The 18,613-nt window shown below is 36.7% G+C and overlaps 1 protein-coding gene across 1 annotated transcript in view; it reads left to right on the top strand.

Moving 5' to 3' along the window:
- Positions 1 to 2,926: 2,926 nt before the first annotated feature.
- LOC150106614 (beta-hexosaminidase subunit alpha-like) overlaps positions 2,927 to 18,613 on the top strand; it is a 261,896-nt gene continuing 246,209 nt past the window's right edge. Inside the window, exon 1 of the mRNA XM_090393228.1 lies at positions 2,927 to 3,076. The gene's annotated coding sequence lies outside the window, so the exon portion shown is untranslated. The remainder of the gene's footprint in view (positions 3,077 to 18,613) is intronic.

Consider the following 18,613-nt stretch of genomic DNA (forward strand, 5'->3'; position numbering starts at 1 on the left):
TATGTTCCCCTTCCCATTTCCAAAATAAAGACTACACCAAATTCATTACATTCACTTATATCTGAGGCACATCTGAAAAATTAGCAAAAAAAATTTGTAACTACTTATATAAAAAAGTTGGTACCCTTATCCATTTTTTTAATATAAGGAGTTACAAGTTTTTTTTGCTAGTTTACCCCATAAACACCTGGCAGGTGTTTATTGAGTACCTTGCAGTTGTAAACAATTCTACTATGGTCAAACAGGCAATCAGAATTGCTGAGCACAAGGAGATCTGGTTTCATTACTACAACCATTTAGAAATGATGTAATGAATAAATAGTCATATATCTATGTGAATCTACTTGCAAAAGGCGGCTTATAACATTAGTACTAGTGTCATGGATGGGCTAATGATTAGATATTTTGAAGACCCTGCTCCTGATCTAGAGACCAAATATGCAAATCTGCCTCCTGAAGCCACTTGAAACTTCTAGCAAGCAAAGCAGTGCTGATGATCTCACACTGGATGACGAAATTCATTTCCTACCTAAAGGCATTCATAGTACATTTTATGTCCACAGTGGGATCTGAACCAAAAGCCTGTTGATTAGATAGCAGATATGTTTACTTCTCAACAAGCCATGCAGGCAAAGTGATGCAAATCATGTAGCATTGAGGTAGCAGATGACAAAACATTTGCTAAGTTAAGGTGAGGCACATAGACATGATGACTGGTGTGGCTCTACTAAGATGAGGCAAATGATTCCACAGAGGCTTATAATATATGTTACTCTCAAAGAAGATGCGATTGAGAAGGCTTAAGATTACAGTCCATAACCATTATTTTTTTTAAGATTACAAATAATAAAATATTCTTTTAAATATCTGTATTGATTACCTTAGCAGCAGGTATGTTTTAGAATGTGGTTGATCAAAAACATATTAATATTATATAATTATGTTTTATTTAAACAGTTACTGAAGAATGATGCTAAATTTTTTTTCCCCTTAGTATACTGGAAATAGTACCAGGTCCAGGAGAGAAACATACCCTTCAACTTTAAAAAAAAAAAAAAAAAAAACGTATTTTAGTTAAAGAGCAATAAATCTTTCCATATATATATATATATATATATATATATCATCAGCCATTGTCAATCCACTGCTGGATGAAGGCCTTTCCAAGATACTCCAAATTCCATGTCACTCCTGCAAATTTGATGACATCATCAATTCACTGTGATTTAGGTCGTTTTTCCTCTCGTGGAATCCAATCCAATACTTCTTTTCTCCATCGCTGATCTTGTCTTCAAGCAATATGCCCAGCCCATTGCCACTTCAAATGTTTCACTCTTACTATGATGTCAGAGACTTTGATTTGATTTCTTAGCCATGTATTCCTTTTGTGATCCAATCTTGTGATACCAAGCATACTTCTTTCCATACTAAATTGTGTTGTTCTTATTTTTTGAATTTTCTTTGCATTCAGTGCCCATGTTTCACAGCCATATGTCAGTATAGGAAGAATACACTAGTTAAAAACTTTTCTCTTCAGGCATAATAGTGGTTGACTTTTGAATATTGAATGTAATTTTCCAAATGCTTTCCACCCAAGCATAGTGCACCTTTTAATTTCATCCATGATATTTTGTTCCATTGATATCTGTTGTCCTAAGTATATGTAATGATCTACTTGTTTAATTTCCTCATTATTGATTTTTATTATTTCTGGTTGGACATATTGTAGCTATTGCACATAACTTGGGTCTTCTTTAGGTTTATCTTTAGACCTGCTGTTCTGCTAGCAATTTGGAGCTCATGGAGTCTGTAACTCATGTACAGTTGAAGTAAAGATAACTATGTAAAGGGGATCTTAGTTATAAAGATAACTATGTCATCTAGCTATCTATCTATATATATATAATACAAATTAAAATTTTGAAATAAATGCAATTAGTAAATTACATTAATAGAATAAATATTTTAAAACATTAAGCATTTATGAAATGTTTTAAACCATTAGGCAGATCCTCGCCTCTGTTTAGTTTGGAAAATGGGAGGTGTTGATCTGCCTAATGGTAAAAAAATATATATATAAAAACCCCATAATAATGGAATATAAAATTACAAAAAGGAAACCAATTCTTCAAACTATGGGTAAGAATTCTAGTTGAATTACCAGAATTCTGGACCTTTATACAAAGTCTAAGGTCCCAGAATTCTAGCAGTTCAACTTTATTTCTTTTTGATATACATCACTGCACACAGCTTATCAAGTTCGATAACGATTTACGTAATAATTAAAATAATAGAAAAATCTTCTGAAAACCTTTTCATTCCTTCCTTTGGAAGAGATATAAAGAAAAAAAAAAAATCATTAGGGCCGTTCATTCCCTCCTACGGCAGAGTTCTGTTAATCTAGTAGTATGCATCGTGTTGATTACCACTGCTGAGGTTAAGTGATTTCCCATGACCTGTTAGATTAGAGGCAACGTTCAGATATTATAACGAGTACATTTTTGCTTGAATCAGTGTTCTATGATCGGTTTTATGGAATAAACTTAAGTTTCTTCTGGAGGTAGAAGAAGAAAGGAATTACCTGAAAGAAATTATCGGCCTAAATAAAGTAATAATAAAAGAAAGCCCTAAGCATTATGTATAAGGAGTGACATTTTTAAGCCTACACACCAATCTATAAATTTAAAATTTTTCTTGTATTATGGCACCTGTAGGAGTGTCCATTTATTTTTACTGTGCTGTTACGTGTTATTCTATATTTACAAATTTAATGTTTACACAGTAATTATATTATGGCACCTGTAGGAGTGTCCATTTATTTTTACTGTGGTGTTACGTGTTATTCTATATTCACAAATTTAATGTTTACACAGTAATTATATGTGTAGCCTCGAGGATTGGTTTAAAAGGGATAAGTTATTTATCTATAATGTTTTTGGTAAACAAGAGCGGACAGGATGGCGGCTCGCATAGTAGTCTCGCATGATGGTTGTTGTTGCGAAAAGTGTTTTTTTAATTTCAGTGGTGATTAGTGAGTTTTAGATATTGTGAATCTTCTTTGTTTGCGGAATACAAGGTAAGACTTTGAATTTTCATACAATTTTCTGGCCCTAGCCCGTTCTCTTCGCCATTGTAAATATTTCACACCTCATTGTACACAAGAATGGAGAATGTAAAAGATATCAAGGACATCATTCAACAGTTAAACGAAGATATGTCACTTGACATTCTCAAATTCATCCTTAAGAAATTTGATACAGACTATCCTGGTTGCTTGAATCTCTTCACTCAAGTAAATGACACTGAATGATTTGGACATCAAACCTGTTCCTCCTACAAAGTCTCCCCGACAGTTCGATTGTTCACACCAGGAACAATCTAATAAAAGACGCAGAACATCGGAAGGTAGAATGGAAGATGATGTAACAACTCAACAAAATCAGATCACCCAAGATAGAAAAGAAAAGGTCCCTCCGGCTGTGCTTCGAGATAAAGACAAATTGATCTCAGTCTCAAGATCCCTAGGACAGAGTTTCTCAAACTTCAGATATCCGCGAACCCCTTCGTAAATTTTTATTATTATTACCAAGTACCCCCTAATTAATTAATTAAAAAAATAAATAAATAATAATTAAAATTAATAAATTGATGTAAAATATTAAAAAATTAAATATTAAATTAAATAAAAATAAATAAATAAACAAGCCTTAAAGTACAAGCCATTAGGAAAAAGAAAACCAGGACGTCCTCTTAAACGATTCACCGATGACTTCTAAGGCCGGAACAGGCCATACTAGGCTTAAATCCTTGATACGTATGATGATGATGATGTTGAAAATTTAAATATCTATTTTATTTGAATTTATATGTTCATGTAAACAAAAAATATGATTTCTTTTTAATAGAAAAAACTTTATAAAGATACTATAAAGTTTTACTTACCATACTTGAAATAATTTATCATCAATGAGAGAAGTGAAATTGCTTATGGTGAGATAAAAGTTTAGCAAAATTTGGCTCTATAGTTGTTAATTTCAATCTCAGATGCGGTTCGACACTATAATGCGATTCCTCTTCTTCTTCGTCTTAATATCTACATGGGCCGAAAATCCAACTTCGCACAGATATGCACTTGGAAATAGAAAAATGAACCTTAACGCTTTATCTGTTAATTCAGGAAATTCATTCTGTATTTGTAGCCAAAATGATGATAACGTATTCTCGCTGTATTTATTTTTTAGGAAACCATCAGAAGCTAGTTCTAAAAGTTGTTCTTCTATTGACGATAGACCCTTTGGCATAAATTTATTTTTATTGAAAGCTTATCCACTCAATTTTAATGTCCAATTCAGGGAAATACTTTTCTAGATTCATTTGTAAGCTTTTCAAATGCTGTATGATAGTAATTTTCACATCATCATCAATTTGTTCATTTGAACTTGCGAGCAATTCATGAAACGATGAAAACGCGTCAAATTCTCCATTACCAACCCGCTTTTGCCATAACTTCATTTTTACCAACGTGGCGTTCACTTTATCTTGGACATGAAATATAGAAATTTCCTTGCCTTGTAAAGATAAATTAAGACTATTTAATACAGTAAATATATCTGCCAGGTATGCTAATTGACATAACGGAATAGGTTCCTCTTCATTTACGGTCCATGAAAATCCACATTTCAAGTAATTTGTATCGTACTTACGAAGTTTTCTCATCTTCTTCTAGTTGGTTCTTTAGAGATGTCAGACGACACACACTTATCAATTTCACTTAATCCAGATACAATGTCAACATTTTCTTGTTGCTGACAGCTACTTGTATCTACTATGTTCCTCTCTTTTGCGCATTTTAAAAATCCAGTCTTTAACCAGTGATCCATACTTAAGAATTTGAAAGCTAAAAAAAATTACCGTATTTAACGAACAGTCCTTCAACAAATGGCTAGTGAAAGCAGAACTCGAAACAGACAGCAATGGTAGGCTAGTAGAGATAAATCAGCTATGAAGACGTTCATGTGATTGGTGCGGTATTAACAAAGGATCGCGCTACTAATTGAAAAAGGCAAGCCGACAGTTCAGTTGAAATGCTAATTCTCTTCAACCGAATTCCTTATATAATATCCGAAACACATTCACTATATATTTCTTAGTTTTAACACGTTCACTGAAACAAAACCATATGTTGCTGGTGTACCATATGGTTTTGATTGTCTACTATACAGCATTTTATGTGGGAGGGGTCATGCGATTCATTAATTAGTAGTTATCCCAGTTGTCTCTAATTGCACTGTTTGTTGAGAAACATATTACACAGTCTGCAGATGTCTCTGTACCTTATTCAGTGATACAATAGGAACGTTTTACGATCTCAAACTTAAATTTTATTCCATGTGTTAATGATGCATAGCCGAAAATTGTCGCGAACCCCCGGGGGTTCGCTTACCACACTTTAAGAAACACTGCCCTAGGAGAACAAAATATCATTTTTTCCTGGGCAAGAAATACTGAAGAGGGTGTAAAGATTCACCCTACCGCTGCACAGATTATCGCATGATGACGAAAATGCTGAACAACTCCAAATTGCCCTTCCACACCTTTGCGCTAGCAAGAGAGAAGAACTTAAAAGTAGTTTTAAGAGGAGTGGCTAAGGGCATCACAACTGATGAGATCACAGCTGACCTCATCAAGGATTGACTCCAACCAAAGTCAGTAGAATGTTGAGCTCAGATAAAACACCAATGCCACTGGTGTTGGTCGAAATCTCCAACACACAAAAAAGCATCTATGAAGTTACGGATATTTGTAAGCTTAAAATTACAACCGAACCTCTAAGGAAGAAGGCATTGGCAGGGCAGTGCCACAGATGCCAGAGGTTCGGGCATGCCCAAAAACTGTGCAGAGTTGCATACAGATGCCTATAAGGCGGTGAGGGTCATCAAACTAACTCCTGCACCAAACCCAGATCCACACCTGCCTGCTGTGCCAATTGTAGAAGACCACCTCCCTCTAATTACAAAGGTTGCATTTTCCATCAAAAAACCGTGGATCAACAAGATCTAACCATGCTCCTCCAAACAATGACACAATTCACAACCAAGCAGTTCGCCCTCCAGATCATAATACCTCACATTTGACAACACAGGAAGGCACTCGACGCTCATCCATGTCCAAATCATATGCGCAAGCAGTAAGAACCCAGAATTCTTCATCGCAAGAGCGAACAAGCTCAAATCTTACATCAGTTTTAACCTCGTCACTTGCAACAATGCTGCATGAATTCAGCAAAACAAGCACTTCACCATCCTCCAGAAAAAGATTCTACCTAGAAATCCAATCCATATTAAGAGCTCTCTATAATGTTTAAAAAATTTAAACCAAATTCTCTCATGATAACAGCATGGAATACCAATGGCTTAACAAATAAAATTCTCAAGCTGCAAGAATTTGTAAAAAAGATACAATCCAGACATAATCTTGATCAGTGAATCCCACCTCAGACCATCAAACAACCCAAAACTATGAGGTTATATTTTATACCGGACAGACAGACTTAACTCTAGTGGAGGAGGCACAGCTATTTTCATCAAAAATTATTTAAGCCACAACTCGCTGATCAACCCCCAAACTTTAAACCTTGAGGTGACGGGTGTGGAGGTGCACACTAATAACGCAGGCAAACTCATATTCTATGCAGCATACAATCCTCCCAGCATTCCACTATTGACAGCAGACAGACTACATCATCGGCTCCACGAATTCCATAATTATAGCAGGAGACCTAAACTCCAAACATACGGCCTGGTTCAGTTCGTCAATCAACTCCAAAGGCCGTACCTTATTCAACTACACGTTACTCAACTCATCAATAGTAGCTGGACCCACTGAGCGCACCTACTACAGCCCATCAGGAAGTTCTGATGTATTAGACATAGTTATCCTCAGAAACATCAAATATCAATACCAGCTGGAGACAGCAGAAGAGCTTAACTCAGATCATAATCCCATTCTGCTCAGTTTAGGACTTCAAGATCAGCTCTCTCCCCATCATTCTTTCATACCTTGGGACAAGCTCTCTAAGGTTCTCCCAGTCCACATCGGTCCACCCCTGTCTTTCATAAAAAAGAAGAAATAGACCAAGTTGTAAGCAATTTAACTAGGAAAATCAACAGAGCAATAGCATCAGTCACTCAATCCACTGTCTTCCACGTTCCTAATTGGATCCCAGAAGAGATAATGGACCTGATTAGGCCGAAAAATAAAGCCAGAAAGCGATATCACAACACCAGAGCCCCGCAGGACAAAGCAACCTTAAACACCTTGAACAGATAAGTTCGAGAAGCCCCTCCAGATCCATAGGAATTCCAAATGGAATCCAAACTCAAGGAAATCAACCCAGAAGATAACTCCATGTGGAAGTTTGTAAAATCTTTTCGTACCAAAAGACAACCACTTCCCCCTTTAAAGACCAATCTTGGAATGGCACACTCAGATGAAGAAAAAGTAGAAGCCCTAATTGACAATCTGGAAAATCAATGCAGCCCATCTTATGCAAACTTAAATTTCAATCTTATTTACAAAGTTCATCGTAAAGTTAGAAACACACTAAGTCAGCCTAAGGATGATTCAGAAACCATCACCCCCACATCTCCAACAGAAATAATAAATAACATTTCCCATCTGAAGAATAAAAAGGCACCCAGTCCCGATGGCATTACCAATAGAATAATAATGCTACTCCCACGGAAAGTCATAATTCATCTAGTTAATATTACCAATTCCATTGTAAGATTCCAGTACTTTCCCACAGATTCGAAAATCGCGGACATTATACCTCTGAAAAAGTCTGGTAATAACCCACAACTTCCTCAAAGCTACAGGCCCATCAATCTTCTTTCCTGTCTTGGCAAAGTAATAGAAAAGATCATCCTATCAAGACTACAATCAGCAGTGGACCAACAGAAAATAATCCCAAATGAGCAATTTGAGTTTCGCAAAGCTCACAACACGGTGCAACAAATTCACTGACTAACAGAACATATTACTCATGGTTTTAACTGGCACCTTCACACAGCTGCTGTATATTTTTGGATGTTGCCAAGGCCTTTGATAAGGTCTGGCATCAAGGCCTTATCTTCAAACTAATTGGAAACAATATCCCAATTAAACTAATGAAACTCATATATTCATATAGAGGGTGTCCCAAAATTCACGCAAGAAGTAATTTTGATAGAAAACACAGGTTTTTAATTAAAAATTGTAATTTCTTATTGTTTCATAAAGTATACAGTATAGGGTTATGCATGGAATAGCATATCGGGTAAATGGCATCCACGGCTTTGCTGGCACATACGCACTCTTTTGTCGAAATTTACCACCGTTTTGCATAAATGTGCCTGAATTTCGTTGATACAGCGCTCAATTTCCTCCTTCAAGGCGTGGGTGGTCGTGGGCTTGTTGGCATAAACCTTAGACTTCAAAAAAACCCCAAAGAAAAAAGTCCAACGGCGTTAAGTCACATAATCTGGGCGGCTAATTCTGATCACCAAAACGGGAAATTACACGACCAGGAAATGACTCATGCAGTAATGGAATTATTTCTCGGGCTGTATGATATGTGGCACCGTCTTGTTGAAACCACATGTCGTCCACATCCATATCTTGCAATTTAGGCACAAAAAACTGGATTATCATGTCGCGGTAGCGAGCACCATTAACTGTTATTGCCTTACTAGCCGCATTTTCGAAGAAGAATGGACGGATGATGCCTCCAGCCCAAAATCCGCACCAAACAGTGACACGTTGTGGATGCATTTGTTTCTCAACAATCACTCTTGGATTATCTGAACCCCAAATGCGACAATTTTGTCGATTAACGAAGCCATCAAGATGAAAATAGGCCTCATCGCTGAAGATGATTTTGTTCGAAAAATAAGCATCCACTTGTTGTTGTTCCATAATCCATTCAACGAACTCTCTTCGCTGTGTGTGGTGAGTAGGCTTCAGTTCTTGAGTCAGTTGAACTTTATAAGCATAAAGATGCAAATTTTTCGTGAGAATACGCTGTAGAGAGCTTCTCGAAATGCCTATTTCAAGACCACGGTGCCGAATTGATGTTCCTGGACTCTCAGCAACACTCTCTCGAACTGCTTCGATGTTTTCTGTTGAACGACTTATTGAAGGACGGCCAGAGTGTATAAGATCACTAATTGATCCAGTTTCCTTGAATTTTTTAATTAATCTTTTCACAGTTGATGAAGTTAAATTACTATTACGACTATATTTTGTACGAAAATTGCAAACTGTAGCTGCCAAACCTTCATTATTTTTAAAATATTGCTCAACAATGAAAATGCGTTGTTCTTTCGTGTAGCCCTCCATTTTTAATAACCCTGAACTGTAAGCTGTCACGCTGTCTTTTTTTCCTCGTTGGCAACACTTTACCGCACAAATGGCCCTAAATTTAAATCTTGCGTGAATTTTGGGATATCCTGTATTAATGAAAGATACATGCAAGTAAAACTCAACGGAATTGCGTCATCAAGGCGCAAAATCCTGGGGGGAGTACCTCAGGGTTCTCTTCTGGCCCCAAGACTTTTCACAACTTACATGGCAGATATTCCTCTCAATTCAAGAACAACTACTACGGTCATTTATGCCAACAACACCGCTATTCTAGCTAGATCACTCAGACCTCGCCTAGCAATCACTAGACTCCAAGGAAGTATCAATGAGCTAGCAAACTGGTTTATCAACTGGAGGATTCAAGTGAACCTCTCCCCTCAAAAGCTCAGCCATGGTGTTTTCAAGAAGAAAGATCTGCAACAAAGAAGACATGCTGCTCTGTGGTCATAAGTTCCCATGGTAATCAGAGACCAAATATCATGGGGTATTAATGGATAAGAAACTCCTTTTTAATAAACACGTTAATCTCATTTGCTCCAAATCTTCCAAAGTAATAGCACAGCTCTACACATTGATCAACCGCAAGAGCAAATTGAACCTACATAATAAATTGCTTCTTTACCGGATGGCAATACGTCCAGTCATTATCTACGCCTCACCAGCATGGAGTCACACTTCAAGATGAAACATTTGAAAATTACAGAGAATCCAAAACAAATGCCCTAGGATGATCCTGGATGCACCGTGGTTCATCAGAAATTCACAGATTCACCGAGAAACCGTCACTCCATACATTAAGTCACTAAGCGAGTGAACTATTAACAATCCGATGTTCAAGTAAAGCAATTACACAAAAAAAAAAAAAAGTAACAAAAATCGTAGGATGCGAACTATGTATTTTTTTATGTGCACATAGTTCTCTCTCTCTCTCTCTCTCTCTCTCTCTCTCTCTCTCTATATATATATATATATATATATATATATATATATATATATATATATATATATATATATATATATATATATATATATATATATATATATATATATATATAATAATAATAATAATAATTTACATCAGTACATATTTCACTATATATATATATATATATATATATATATATATATATATATATATATATATATATATATATATATATATATATATAATATGCCAATATTCCCGAGGTTTATCGATTGAGAACCTCTCGATCTTACAGGACCATTCATCGTACTTTTGAGTCTGCAAATACAAAATTGTTTACGAAAAAAAAAAAAAACCCAGAAAACATTTGTTTTACATAAATGAGGGCACAGCCACCCTAGCTGCAGCATTCTCTATTATAAACAGAAAGACAGCAGCGGAGACAAAGGGTAATCAACTGAAAATACCGAGAACGCAGGCAAGTCTACGCATGTAGCGTGACAGGTAATAACAATTGAAATATTCGAGCAGCAGCAACTACCGCACCTCCTGACTTAAGGGTTAAATATAAATACGATGTCAAGTAACTATAAATGTGAAAGGAGTATAAATTACTTCACTGGCGAAACACCAGAATGTAGGAGGAGGATGGGAACGGATACACTTCAGCTGTCCCAGCGAAAGTACTCATTCCGTTAAGAAAACTGTAAAGGAGCTTGAATGAGACTCGCGAAGGTGCATTAAAAATCTGTTTATAAAAGTGTATGTATAGAGGAGAGGAAAAAACTGTAGATACGCCATTTATCAAAAGTTCCTTAAATGGGCTTCCTAAGCAGTGCTTAGGAATCCCCCCCCCCCCTCTTCAAGAAATCAGAGTAATAACATATTATGCATTTGCAGTTAAATACCAAGCGGAACACCCTTCATTTTGAAAAACCTAATAAATTTTCTTGTCTAGCTAGTATTTCAACTGCATTTCATAATGCTTATCATTACCCTGCTACAAAAATTGGAATTTGTTTCCAATTTCCAAGATGAACATATTTCCTTTGCTGAACTCTGATGGCTCCATATAATATTGGGATTGAATGTAAGGGGGTACAGTATTATCAGGCAGGACAGAGATGACAGAATGGTGGGGAGGGGTTTTATTAATGATAGATGAAACATTAAAGCCAAAAAAGATAGAAGTACCTCACTGTGACAAGTATGTAGAGGGCAGTTCATTAGAGGCTGTTTGGTGTGAGATAGAGATTAACAAGGCGAAATATGTAATTGGTTGTTGCTATAATCCAAGGGGAATAAGGGAGAATGTAGATAGCATGTATTGGCAAATTAACATGATAAGTGAAGGTCAAGTAATTATTATGGGGGATTTTAACTTTGGGGACATAGATTGGGTGAAGGAATGGTCACAAGGAACAAAGGAAATGGAGTTTATACAGTTGTTAAGAGATAATTACCTGAGACAGCATGTGATGGAAGGGACAAGAGATTCTAGAGTGTTAGATCTGGTCATAACATCGGAGAACATATCAATAAGTAATTTAGTTACAATGTCTCCACTTGGGGAAAGCGATCATGTGGTCTTGACCTGGGAAATTGAAAGACATGCTGAATATTCTATTAAGAATGGGTATATGTGGAGTTACAAGGCTGGTGATTATGGCAAGTTGAGAAGTCAGCTTTCAGCTGTACTATGGCATGAGAAATTCAAGGGGGAGAGATGATGGTGCGTGAGAGATTCTCAAGGAGTATTTGAAGAAAGCTGTATCAGACTGTATTCCCAGAGTCAGAAGGAGAAATCAAGTAAGAGTAAAATGGATGAATAATACCAGTGGCGCACTCAAGATTTAATCTTGGAGTGGGCCGAGCGCTCAGGATTTAACCTTTGGGGGGGGCCAAGTTGAGTAGACGTTTTGCGAATACACACTACACATCGCATAGGACCTATAACTGAGCATCTGCAGTGATCGCTAAGTCATAAGTAGCACACAACATAAATTAAAAAAAATGAATTTTAATTAGGAAAAGATTTTTGGAAATTTTTCTAGTGTTTTTTCCTTTTCTTTGGGGGGGGGGGTGCCCGGGACCCTTTCCCCCCTCTGGGTGCGCCACTGAATAATACTATTAAACAGGAGTTGCAGATAAAGAAAAGGTTGTGGAGGACGTATAAAGAAAAAGGTGATGAGTGTTCCAATGAGCAATAGAAGTTACAGGCAAAGAGAGTAACCAGTATGGTAAGGAAAGCCAAAGCTAATTATGAGAGGAAGCTAGCTGATGAATCCAAAAGAAACCCTAAAGAGTTCTTTCGCTATGTGGCTAGTAAAAGGAAGAATATCCATGGAAAGATTACTTTCCATGGATATTCTTCCTTTGTTGAGTTGAGTTGCTTAGTGATCATTTTGCAAAAGTGTACCATCTTCATAGTGATAGTGCAGTGTCAGATGTGCCATTGACTGATGAGAGTATAGAGATAGATGAAATTGAGGTGCTTAATATATTAAAGAACCTTAATGCTAACACTGCCATTGGGTTAGATGGCATATGGGGCCCATGTGTTACGAGAATGTGCAAGAGAATTAGCAACTCCTCTAACCAGAATGTTTAATTTAAGCCTCAGTTCTGGTAAAGTGCCAGTAGAGTGGAAAGAGGGGAAAATAGTTCCATTGCACAAGGGAGACTCTAAGACTGAGGTCGCAAATTATAGACCAATCAATATATCTGGAGTGGTGGTTAAGATTTTGGAGAAATTGGTTAAAATTAGAATTTAGGACTGGGTGGACAGCAATATGATACTTTATAAGGGGCAACATGGTTTTGTGAAGGGTAGGTCTTGCCTAAGTAATTTGCTTACTTTCTATAATAAAGTAACTGGAGTTGGATAAAGTAAATCCTTACTCAGTGATACTGCTTGACTTTGCAAAGGCTTTTGACAGGATTCCACATGTAACTCTGTTACATAAATCAGAGCAAATGGGTTTGGATCCGAAGATGGTGATTTGGATTAAAGGATGGCTGGTGGACAGATATCAAAGAGTGGTTTACGGAGGAGCTGAGTCCAGGAAAAGGCAAGTGACTAGTGGTGTACCTCAGGGCTCAGTTCTTGGTCCTCTATTGCTTAATTTGGACATCAATGATATTGGAAATACCTTGAATGGAAATATCCATTTGTTTGCTGATGATGCAAAATTGGGAAGAGCAATAATCAATTCAAATGATGTGGATATTTTACAGGATGACTTAAATAGGCTGACGGTATGGACTGAGGTAAATGGCTGTCAGTTCAACATGGCTAAGTGTAAGGTGATGCACTTCAGGAGGATGACATTGCATGCTGTTTACTATATTAACGGAACTGAACTGCAGGAAGTTGATGAGACAAGAGACTTGGGAGTTATTGTGGACAGAGAACTTAAGTTTAAAGGGCATACTGCTAAGATTGCCAAAACATCACATCAAATTACATGGTTGTTGAGAAACACACTAACAAGCAGGGATAGGGAAGTTATTGTTCCACTCTATAAGGCATTAATAAGGCCTCATTTGGACTATTGTGCACAGATCTGGTCCCCAGGATTTCTCGGTGATGTGGAAGTGGGGGAGAGGATTCAGAGGCGGGTTACAAAGATTGTTGCAGGTCTGTAGGATGTTCCCTATGAGGATAGATTGATGATCTGTGGGCTCCAAAAACTAGCTGATAGACGTAGGAGAGGAGATATGATAGAGGTATTTAAATTGTTAAAGGGATTTTACAGGATTGATACTGATGATATTCTTAAGACCAGTGCAGGATGTGAGAGAACGAGGGGCCATCCCTGGAGATTGTGTAAGAGTGTGGTTAACAAGGGTGTTAGGACTAGATTTTTTACTTGGAGGGTTGTGAATGGGTGGAATGCTTTGCCAGAGGTGGTTGTGAATGCTTCAACTGCGAATGAATTTAAGGAGAGGTATGACAGGTATTGTGTAAATAATGGTTAGTGTGTCAATGTCAGGTCTCCCGCGATGAGTCTTTTGACTCCATGGAGACACCGTTAAAATAATAATAATAATAATATGGACTACATTATTATAAATTTTATTTATACACCAAGTTTCTTGAAAACATTTTGCTTTTTATAAAAAAAAAAAATATATAATACCTTTTATTTATCTCCTGTGTATTTTGCTTGATTGTTGTTTTCATATATTATTATTATTTTATTATCACTTCAATCTCCATGGAGGCAGCAGATATATTAGACACTTTGTGGGAGGTTCACCCAACCAACAACAAGGCTGCTTCTTGCATTCTTCTCCACATACTTCTAGAACTTCTATGGATGGCTTCTTGGTTCCCCCCCCCACCCTCTCACTTTATACTCTTTTTATCATCCTCTCACTAGCTTAAACATCTCTATTATATCACCTCTTTTCCCCCTATCTACCAAACTCTAATTTACATTCCTTTAATCTCTCTCTCCATAGCCAACATTCTATAGATCTGATATTACCATTGTCAAAATTAAAGATACTAAGAAATTATATTCTTGGTTCCATCCTTTATCCAAATGTAAGCAAACAAAGTTTGCGTATGGAGTCACTTCACGACTGGGCTACTTGTATATAGAGGCTAATGATTTCACATCAATTGCCTTAGCATCTTAATGATGAGACCCTAATAAAGGTTGACACCAGTTTGGTTGTGGCCCTTCCCATAATGCATAGTGTTATTTATTTATTTATTCATATGGATTCTCCCCCCCCCTCCCGTCTTATATATTTTATGACCTGCAAATCCATTTTTGCCTGTTCTGAGAGACAAAAAACTCTAGTTTCTTGGTGAAAAAAAATCCTCTACCTCCATATGAGACTGGCTAACTCACCTTTAGTCAGAAGAGACTAAATAAAGGTTCCTCATGTCGTAGATGGGAATCGAACAAAGGTCTTTCCCACCAAAAATGGCTTTATCTATACTGACTGAGCTATGGAGGCTTTAATGCATAGCATTATACACGTCTGTAAGAATATATGCATTGCGTTATGGGATACTAAGACGATGTGAAGCCATTACCCTCCATATACAAGTAGCACAGTCGTGAAGTGACTTCACGCACAAACCTTGTTTGCTCACACTTGGATAAAGGATGAAACAAAGAATATAATTTTTTGGCATCTTTAATTTATAGTATAACCAAGTGAAAAAACTTTCAATTATTTGGGTCATTTGTGTCTGGATCGTCTCCAATTTTCCCACATCAGAATGAAAACTAGGTGACTAAATTTGAGCACAGTAGTCGAAGTGTGGTCTGACTGGTGCTTTACACAGTAGTGCAATCATCTCCCTATCCCTACATGCCTCCATACTCCTTATCATAGCAGCAATATGATGTTCAGTCTTTGCAACACCCTCTGCAACATTACTCTCTAAACTTCATTCTATTGTCAAATCATCCTGAATCTCATCTACTTCCTGAAGCATGGTTCCACCTTACACTTATTAATATTAAAACTACAACTCCACTCATTTGTCCAAGCTGAAAGTCTATTCAGTCACCTTAAGAGAATTAACATCAGCAGTGCTCCTTACAATTCTCTCCAACTTTGCATTATCAGCAAACAACTGAAAATCCCCAGTTAATCCACATAAAATATGATTAACAAATAAGTTAAGCAGCAGGGGGATCAAAAACAGAACCTTGGAGCATGTCATTGGTTACTTTCTTTTTTTTTTTGAGATATAGCTCTGTCAGACACAACTTGCTGGTATCATTCAGAGTATCAATCTCCTAATAGTTTATTATCCATTCCCATCCTCTGCAGTTTGTTCACCAACCTATCATGAGATAATCTATCAAATGCTTTTGCAAACCCAACATTATCTATCTATCTACATATATTATGTAGTACCATCAACAGGGTATACCATAGAGGCAGCCTGCCTCATGGCGCAGCTTAATAAGGGCGCTTGTTCAGCTATATTGCAGTAGGCACTGTCACTAGTGTAGCAAGTGCGGAAAGAAGTTTTTCCAAGCTTAAACTGATTAAAAATTATCGCAAATAGCAGTGACCCATGAAAGATTGGTCTAGCAACTATATTGAATAGAGGCAGATATAGCTTATAATTTAAATTTAGAAGAGCTTATAAACGTTTTACTGTGCGATACAAAATAGTGATTGGAGATTTTCTTATATTTGTGTCTTATAATCCATCAGGGGCGATATTTAATTGTTTGCCTCAGGGTGCAATCTAATCTGGCAACGGCCTTGATTATGGGTGTGCGTGTGTATACACATACGAGGTTGAGAAAGATTGCAGAAGAGAAACATAAAGAAGAACAAGCTGGACTCAGGCCAAATAAAGGTTGGCAAGATCAGATTTTCATTTGTAAACTATTTATACAAATAGTTGACAAGGATATGACAAGGAGCCCAGAGAAAAGCTTTTCAAAACACTACAATTAGATGAGATAAATGGAACAATATACAGAGCAATATAGACTCTATATTTAAGTTTTAAGTTGGCAGTTAGAATTGAAGGAAATACAGGAAGATGGTTTGATGTAAACCATCCTTGTCTTACTCCTGATGTAAAATCAGGGGTAAGACAAGGATGCACATTATATCCACTCTTATTCTTCATATATGGATCACATTATGAAAGAAAGTGGCATTAGGCCTTATATTGGAATTGGAGATGTCAAACTTAGCTCTTTGCTTTATATAGATGATATTGTACTGCGCCTTCGTAGCGCAATTGGAAGAACGACGGTACATTGCACCTTTCGATTGGAATAGGCCTAAGTTCGATTCTCGTCGCTACGGGAGGAATCTTTATCTGGACGATTTCAATCGAAGGTGAGTTAGCCAATCTTATACGGAGGTAGCAGGGTTTTTCATCCCACATACAGACAAATTGGCCCTTCAGAACACATGCAATTTACAGACAAAAAAAAAATACTAGTTGTGGTGGAGGTGAGCGGTTGATGGAGATGATTCTTAGTAGAGGTTTGGTGTAGTGGTTGAGGCAGTTGTAGGTGTCCTCCCACGATGAGTCTTCGGACTCCTTGGAGGTATCAGGAATAATAATAATAATAAACACATCTGGTTCAAGTCTCCATTATTGAATAACTAAATTGAATAATAGCTGTAACCACTTTGGCATGAAAATCAGCAAAAAAAAAAAAAAAAAGACCAAACTATGAAAAAGGTACCTTTAACATTTAGGCAGACACATTGAACACATCGACTGCATTCTGAATGGAGAGCCTATAAAATAAGTAAAATATTTCAGCTATTTAGGCACAGTTTTTAGTGAAGATAACAAGTTAAATCTGGAAATAGATAACAGAATAAGTAAAGCTGGTATGGTGGGGAGCCAGTTGAATAAATTTATATGGAATAAGAGAGAAACTAGCCAAAACACCAAACTATCAGTATACAAGACAGTGTTCAAACCAGTTTTAAGTGATGGATCTCAGAGTAGCATTAAAAATAAAGCACTTGATCAAAGACTAGAGACTGTAGATATGAAAGTTCTGAGAATAATTAGGGGAGTGAACTGATGAAATCAGTGGGAGAATCATATTAAAATGAAGATATTCGAAAGAAACTTGACATTGTTTGCATTCAAGAATGCATAAGCAGAGTTAATCTAAGTGGTATGGTCACTTAATAGAATGGTGAGGAAAAGTTAGCAGAATAGCTGTTTAATGCCATAGCAGGAAAGAGATCCAGCTCAAGACCAGGATCTAGGTGAATTGATTCAGTCAAAAGTGCCTTTGAAGCACAAAATGTTAGATATTGGAGTGCTGACAAATAATAGACCAATTCTGAGGAAATTTTTGATAAGAGATTAATAATAATGTAAATTTAATCATGTAGTGCTGTCATAATATCCTGAACACTTCTTGACGGTACATCAGGCAATTATGTACATGATTAAGTTTACATTATTATTAATCTCTTTTCAAAAATTTTCCTCAGAATTAGTCTATTATTTGTCAGCACTCCAATATTGTCATATCTAACATTTTGTGCTTCAAAGGGACTTTTGACTGAATCAATTCACCTAGACCCTGGTCCTGAGCTGGATCGCTTTCCTCGTATAACGCGGTACTTATACAGCGCGGCCTACAAATTGTAGTAACCCTTGTTCAACACGGTACTTACAACACGATTTCGATATAACACTCTACAAATTGAAGTAACCCTTTATCTTTTTATATATTTTTCACCGTGCGATTTAAAAATCAAATTTTATCTTCGTTAAATTTGCGTCTACCCTTATCGCGCATATAGTTATAA

Source organism: Typopeltis vanoorti, chromosome 5, assembly GCF_054136105.1.
Source record: "Typopeltis vanoorti isolate ZY-2024b chromosome 5, IOZ_Tvanoo_1.0, whole genome shotgun sequence".
NCBI lineage: Eukaryota > Metazoa > Arthropoda > Arachnida > Uropygi > Thelyphonidae > Typopeltis > Typopeltis vanoorti.